The sequence below is a fragment of the Ochotona curzoniae genome, unplaced genomic scaffold, assembly GCF_017591425.1.
Source record: "Ochotona curzoniae isolate NIBS_2020 unplaced genomic scaffold, NIBS_Ocur_1.0 scaffold_4505, whole genome shotgun sequence".
In the NCBI taxonomy this organism is placed as follows: domain Eukaryota; kingdom Metazoa; phylum Chordata; class Mammalia; order Lagomorpha; family Ochotonidae; genus Ochotona; species Ochotona curzoniae.
This window is the reverse complement of record NW_024467118.1, coordinates 37,280,369-37,286,964: the sequence shown is the minus strand read 5'-3', so window position 1 is coordinate 37,286,964 and position 6,596 is coordinate 37,280,369.

Sequence of the window (6,596 nt, the reverse complement as noted above, 5' to 3'; positions counted from 1 at the left end):
TGTTGGAGGCTTGGATGGAGTTCCTGACCTCTGGATTAAGTCAAGCACCTTGGTTTCTGGGGGTGAAACAATGGATAAAACTCTCTCTCCCCCTTCCACATTCCCCCTGTATGTGTGAGCGTATGTGACACTATCAATGAAAATACCTATATACGCAACAGAATTTAAGAATGAGAAATGAGTCTCAGGTTCAGGAAATAAAGATATATGAAAACTAAATTCAATGCATGACTATAACTGGATGATTTTTTGGTGAAAATAATGAGAATGTTATTATTTCTAAAAAGTTGTTTAATAATTATTCATCCTTACAGGTTTCATTAGGATATTTCACCCCAAGCACACAGTGTGCACTGAGCAAAAACGGTCTTGAGCTTTCCTCTTCTGTGTCATACTTTATGATGGGAGGCTTGGTATTTCTGTTAGTTCATATTCTGTTAGTTCATATCCTACCTTAGTGTGAAGTGTAGTCCCCCACGAGGCTGCATTCCTTCGATCTGACTGTGATTCAGTGCCTGTTGTCCAAACACCTTCTGCTCGCTCCCTCCCGGCCTCTCCTAGCCTCCCGTCACCAGCATTGTGGTCAGACTGATAATATTTCAGTTCTCACATATGAAGCAAGACGTGTGATATTTGCTTTTCTGTGTCTGGCTTATTTCACTTACTATGGTATTCCTTTCCATTTTGTTGCAACTGACCAAATTTTATTGTTTTCATATACCACATTTGCTTTATCCATTCATCTCATGATGGACATCTTAGTGGATTTCATATCTTGGTTCTTATGAACAGTAATGCAATAAAAATGATGATGTAGGTATCTGTTAGACGCAATGAGTGCATGCCTGTTGGGGATGTACCTAGTACTGGGGTTTCTAGATTTTATGGCAGTTTTACTTATAAATTTTAAAGAAATCTCCATATTTTCTTCCATAGTGTTTCTACTAATTTGCATTCCTGCTAATAGTTTGTGTGATCCCTTGTTTCTTTTTTTTTTAAAGATTTATTTTATTAATTGGAAAGTCAGATACACAGAGAGGAGGAGAGACAGAGAGGAAGATCTTCCATCCGATGATTCACTCCCCAAGTGAGCGCAATGGCCAATGCTATGCTGATCCAAAGCCAGGATCCAGGAACTTCTTCCGGGCATCCCACATCCGGGTGCAGGGTCCCAAAGCTTTGGGCCGTCCTCAACCGCTTTCCCAGGCCACAAGCAGGGAGTTGGATGGGAAGTGGAGCTGCTGGGATTAGAACTGGCGCCCATATGGGATCCCGGTGCATTCAAGGCGAGGACTTAAGCCACTAGGCCATGCCGCCGGGCCAATCCCTTGATTCTTTACCTCCTCCTCAACATTTGTAACTTTGTGTCTTCTTGGTAATAGAAATTCTGATTGGGGTAAGGTGATATTTCATTGTGTTGTTTTCTTTTTTATATTTATTTATTTATTTTACTTAGAAAGCAGAGTTTCAGAGAGAAGAGGGACAGACAAAAAGATAAATCTTCTATCCATTGATTCACTACCCAAGTGGCCATAATGGCTAGAGCTGAGCCAGCTAAAAGCTGGGAGCCAGGAGCTTATTCCGAGTCTTGCATGTGGGCTCAGTGGCCAGAGGCCTTGTGGCAACCTCTGCTGCTTTCTAGGCCATTAGCAAGGAGCTGGATAGAAAGTGGAGCAATCAGAACTCAAGCTGGCACCTATTTGGGGTGCCAGCACTGCAGGTGGAAGATGAGCATGCTGAGACACTGCACTGTGCCAGCATCCTTCATTGTGGTTTTGATTATCATTCCATTTACCTGACGGCTAGTGGTTTATATTTCTTGTTTTGAGAACTATTCAGGCCTTTGCCCATTTTTTTTTTTATTATTTGTTTTTATTGGAAAGGCAGATATACAGAAAGGAGAGACAAAGAATCATCTTCCATCCATTGCTTTACTCCCCAAGTGGCCACAATGGCTGGAGATGAGCTGATCCATTTCTGGAGCCAGGAGCTTCTTCCAGGTCTTCCACTTGGGTGCAGGGTCCCAAGGCTTTGAGCCATCCTCAACTGTTTTCCTAGGAAGTTGGATGGGAGGTGGAACAGCTCAAATACCAACTGGCACCCATATGGGATCCTGGCAGATGCAAGACAAGGCTTTAGCTACTAGGCTATTGCACCGGGCCCCTTTGGCCATTTCTTAACTGGATTTGTTGGGATTTTTTAATTGTGTTTTGATTTGCTGTTGTCCAGGTCCCATGTGGCTATGTTGACAGATTATACACTGGCAGTTGTGAGCCTATATATGACAAAATTTGGGCATGGTCCTCCCTAGGTCCCACAGGGTGTGTTGAGTGACTGATAACTAACAGAGCCAACAGTCACAGTCTTAGATGGCAGGGTGCCATGGAGACCTTACACTGGTGTTATACTTCATGCACAGGCAATGCCTGGGACTGCACTGGCGGGCATGAATCCGGATCAGTGGGATTCAGAGAGAGCCCTCTTTGGGCCAGCTAGATCTGTGGAATCCAGCTCCCAGTCCCAGTTCAAAGCTGCCGTGCTCCCCCATGTCCAACAAGTCATTTGCAAATTCTGATGGGGCTTGTGCACGAGCTGGTCCAAGTGAGGATCAGTGGATTGGACATCAGTGGGTCACCTGGACCCCTTGGGTGAACACAGATATCCATGGGACGCAGAGAACAGTCCCAACTCTGGAGCTCAGGTCGTTGGGGCGAAGCTCGGGGACTATGCGGCACAGCACTGACTGAGCCCCAGGACTGCATGACTCAGAAGGCTCCTCACCGACATCACCCTCAGTGATCATGAATTACACTTGGGCTTGTGCACCAGCAGACGCAAACGTGGGGCAGGTAAGGCTTTTCTTGGGTCTCCTGAGTGAGCACAGCTGTCCATGGGACTTACAGGACCAACAGTCACTATCAGGATGCAATGGAACTTCACCCAGGTGTCACAATGGCTTCAGACTGGTGGCCCGTGGCTGGTGGTGGCCAACACTGGGACAAGAGGACAGGTAGGGTCCTTCAGGTTTCTCTGATGTAGGTGACTTGGAGCACCCACAGCCCCAGGTCCAGAGCCGCAGGTCACAGAAGACGCTGACTCTCATGTCCAGGGGACATGTAAGGGCTAGAATGGTGCCACCCATACCGAGTGCTAAAGAGAAGGGCATCCTCAGGTCGAACCCACTGACTTGTTGGTGGCTTCTGGGCAAGGGCCAAGCAGGCAGAGGCAGCTATCCTAGGTCCTGCAAAGTGAGCAGGCGAGACTACAGCCTTGTGGCTTCATGGTTGTCAGGAGCCTCTTTTCCACACTGAGGGGTGCCCTGGCTTTGGCTCTGGGGCTTCTGGTAGAGATGGGGTTGTTTGGTGTCCCATAAGCCAAAACAGAGTAGGTTCCTTTTAGGAACAAAGAAGTCACTTGGAACTTAGTGTTTTAAACTGGTCATAAAACTGTGGGGACCATGGAACTGTGTAGTTAGCACTGCCAGTCTTTGATGGAGCTTCCTGCTTGGCTCTCCCAGCAAGGTGGAGCCCCTTCCAGTGCCATGGCCCAGGAGCCAGAGTGGGAGCTGCAGTGTGGTTAGAGTGCCTCTCCCTGCTGTTTGCTGAGGTCTCCAGGCTGTTCGCTGTTCTACTCATTAAAAAAAAAAAAAAAAGATTGATTTTATTTTTATTTGAAAGGCAGAGTTTGAGAGAAAAGAGAGCCAAAGAGAGGTCTTCCATCTGCTCGTTCAATCTTCAAATACTCATAATGGTTAGAGCCGGCTGATTCAAAGCCAGGAGCCAGGTGCTTCTTCTGGGTCTCCCACATAGGTGTGGGGGCCCAAGCGTTTGGGCCTCCAGCTGCTGCCTTCCCAGGTCATGAACAGGGAGCTAGATGGGAAATGGAGCAGCCAAGACTCAAACTGGTGCCCATAGGGGATGCTGGTGTTACAGGTAGAGAATTAGTATGCTATGCGCTGGCGACTGCCAAGCGGCTAAAGTCCTTGCCTTGAACAGGCCGGATCCCAATTGGGCACAAGTTCTAATCCCGGCAGCCCCACTTCCCATCCAGCTCCCTGCTTGTGGCCTGGGAAAGCAATCAAGGGAAAGCAGGCTTTGGGACTCTGTATCCACATGGGGGACCTGGAGGAGGCTCCTTGCTCCTGTCTTTGGATCAGCTCTGTGGTGCCAGCATTCCCATGGGGGTGCCAGTTCATGCCCCAGCTGCTACTTTTTTTTGATCCACTTCCCTGCCTGTGGTCTGGGAAAGCAACAATTTTTTTTTAAAGATTTATTTATTTTATTGGAAAGGCAGATGTACAGAGAAGAGGAGAGACAGAGAGGAAGATCTTCCGTCCGATGATTCACTCCCCAATTGAGTGCAATGGCCGATGCCATGCCAATCCAAAGCCAGGAGCCAGGAACCTCTTCCAGATCTCCCACATGGGTGCAGGGTCCCAAAGCATTGGGCTGTCCTTGACCGCTTTCCCAGGCCACAAGCAAGGAGCTGGATGGGAAGTGGAGCTTCTGGGATCAGAACCAGCGCCCATTTGGGATCCTGGGGCGTTCAAGGCTAGGACTTTAGCTGCTAAGCCACGCCGCCGGGCCCAAAAGCAACAATTCTTGAGCTGCTACGCCCATGTTGAGGAAGCTCCTGGCTTCTGTATTTTATAGCCATATTGAGGGGAATGAATCAGTGGCTGTAAGACCTCTCTCCTGTTTCTGCAACTCTTTCAAATGAAAACAAAATAAATATTGTAAAAAAGGAAAAAAAGGTTTGGAATCAAAGAAGGACCCCCAACGAGACTGTTAGATGTATCTTGACAATAGCCATATTGTCTGCCGCTGTCTAGACTGGCAGGATACACTTGGAGAGCAAAATGATGGACTTCAGACTGCTTATGAAGGACTGTGATATTATAATAATATGGAGGAAATCAATTGGGGGAGAAATCTCAGAGCCTATGGAATTGTATCATAAAATTAAAAATGAAATAGAAGGGGGAAAAAGGCTTGGAGAGTTTCTGTGGCCTGTATGAAAAGAAGAAAAAAAAATCAAAAGTAATTATAAATGTAATAAAAATATAAAATTTGGTGTTACTGAGAGAAAACAATACTGCATAATTCACTGTAAAATGATCACATCAATACTAACACTACAATGCCAAGACTAGTAAGGCTTACTGAATTCGAATCAAGTACTGTGTGAATCCACCAAGCATTTTAAATATATTAGCTTTTAAGCTTTGTAAGACCCTACTAGGTGGGTACCATTACTTGTATTTTGTAAAAAATGAAACTAAGGTTTACACAGGTCAAAGTAATTGTCTTAAACTCAGAAAAGTGAGAATTCTAATCTGGGAATCAAACCCAAGTCTGTCTGACTCCACTGCTTTGATTATATGCACAGTGTTTGGTGTTTTTAATAATGATCTGGTGGCATCATGCCGAGCTCATGGTTATTCCACCTTGGATGGCCTGGAAAAACGGTTGATATCAGCCCAAGTGTTTAGACCTCAACAGTCACACAAATGTCATAAAAAAAAGCTCCTGGTGCCTGGATTTCACTTGAGCCAAAGCTGGCTTGCACCCCTCTCTGGGAGTGAATCAGCAGATGGATGAGCTAGCTCGCTCTCTAAGTCTGGCTTTTAAGAGAAATAAATAAATCTCAAAACAAAAAAAAAACCCAAAACCAAAAAATAGTGGCTTTTTGGAGTGATCTGTTCTTTAAGGAATATGCATAACTATTTTGTAGCTTCTTGCTAGATTTCAATAATTGGAGTTATACACGTTGAAATTGAGTTGCAAATAATAAAACTTTATGAAAAGGTATAAAATACATATAAGTTGAGCACTACATAAATTGAGTACTGTTGTGTTTTCCTGCGAATCCAATTTAAAAACTCTCTTTAATGTTTTTGTTTTAAATGATATTGCAACATGGATTTTTTTCTTGGCAATTCATGTGATTTCCTGGAAGTTCTTGCCAAGTATATACTTACTATGTAAACATAAAAACTGATTCCTCCAGTAAAAGCATTAACCAACGGCTTTGCAGCAATTTGCAGCCCTTGAGGAAAGTCATTCCTCCTTTTTTCCCCCATGTTTCTTCTAATATTTGGTAGTATGGGTCACAGAACTTTTACTAAGGCTATTTGCTAATTATTCTACTTTACAACCCTGCCCACCTTCCCCACTGACCTTTTGGCTCAATGTCCCTTCATTTTCCTGGAATAAAGAAAACCTGATTTAACAACTCCTATCATCTTACCTGATCACATTTCCCCTAATATGTCAACTTAGCCATGACTGCTGTGCACATCTAACCTTTCTTTAACCCCCATCACATTCATACAACTACACATAACAATATATACAGTTCCTGTTCATTTATCAAAAGAAGGAATCCTTGGGGAATAAAGATTTGACAGCTCCTGTTACAAGATAATTGTAATACTTAAAAAAGAGAGATGAGACAGATGGTGTACACTGGAGACATGTGGAAGTTTGCTTGAAAAATAGCTGCAGAAATTCAATTGAGGCTGAAAAGAAATTATGCAAATCATCCTTCCTGCATAAAAGCATCGTGAAAAACAAGGAAATTATCTTAATCTTCAA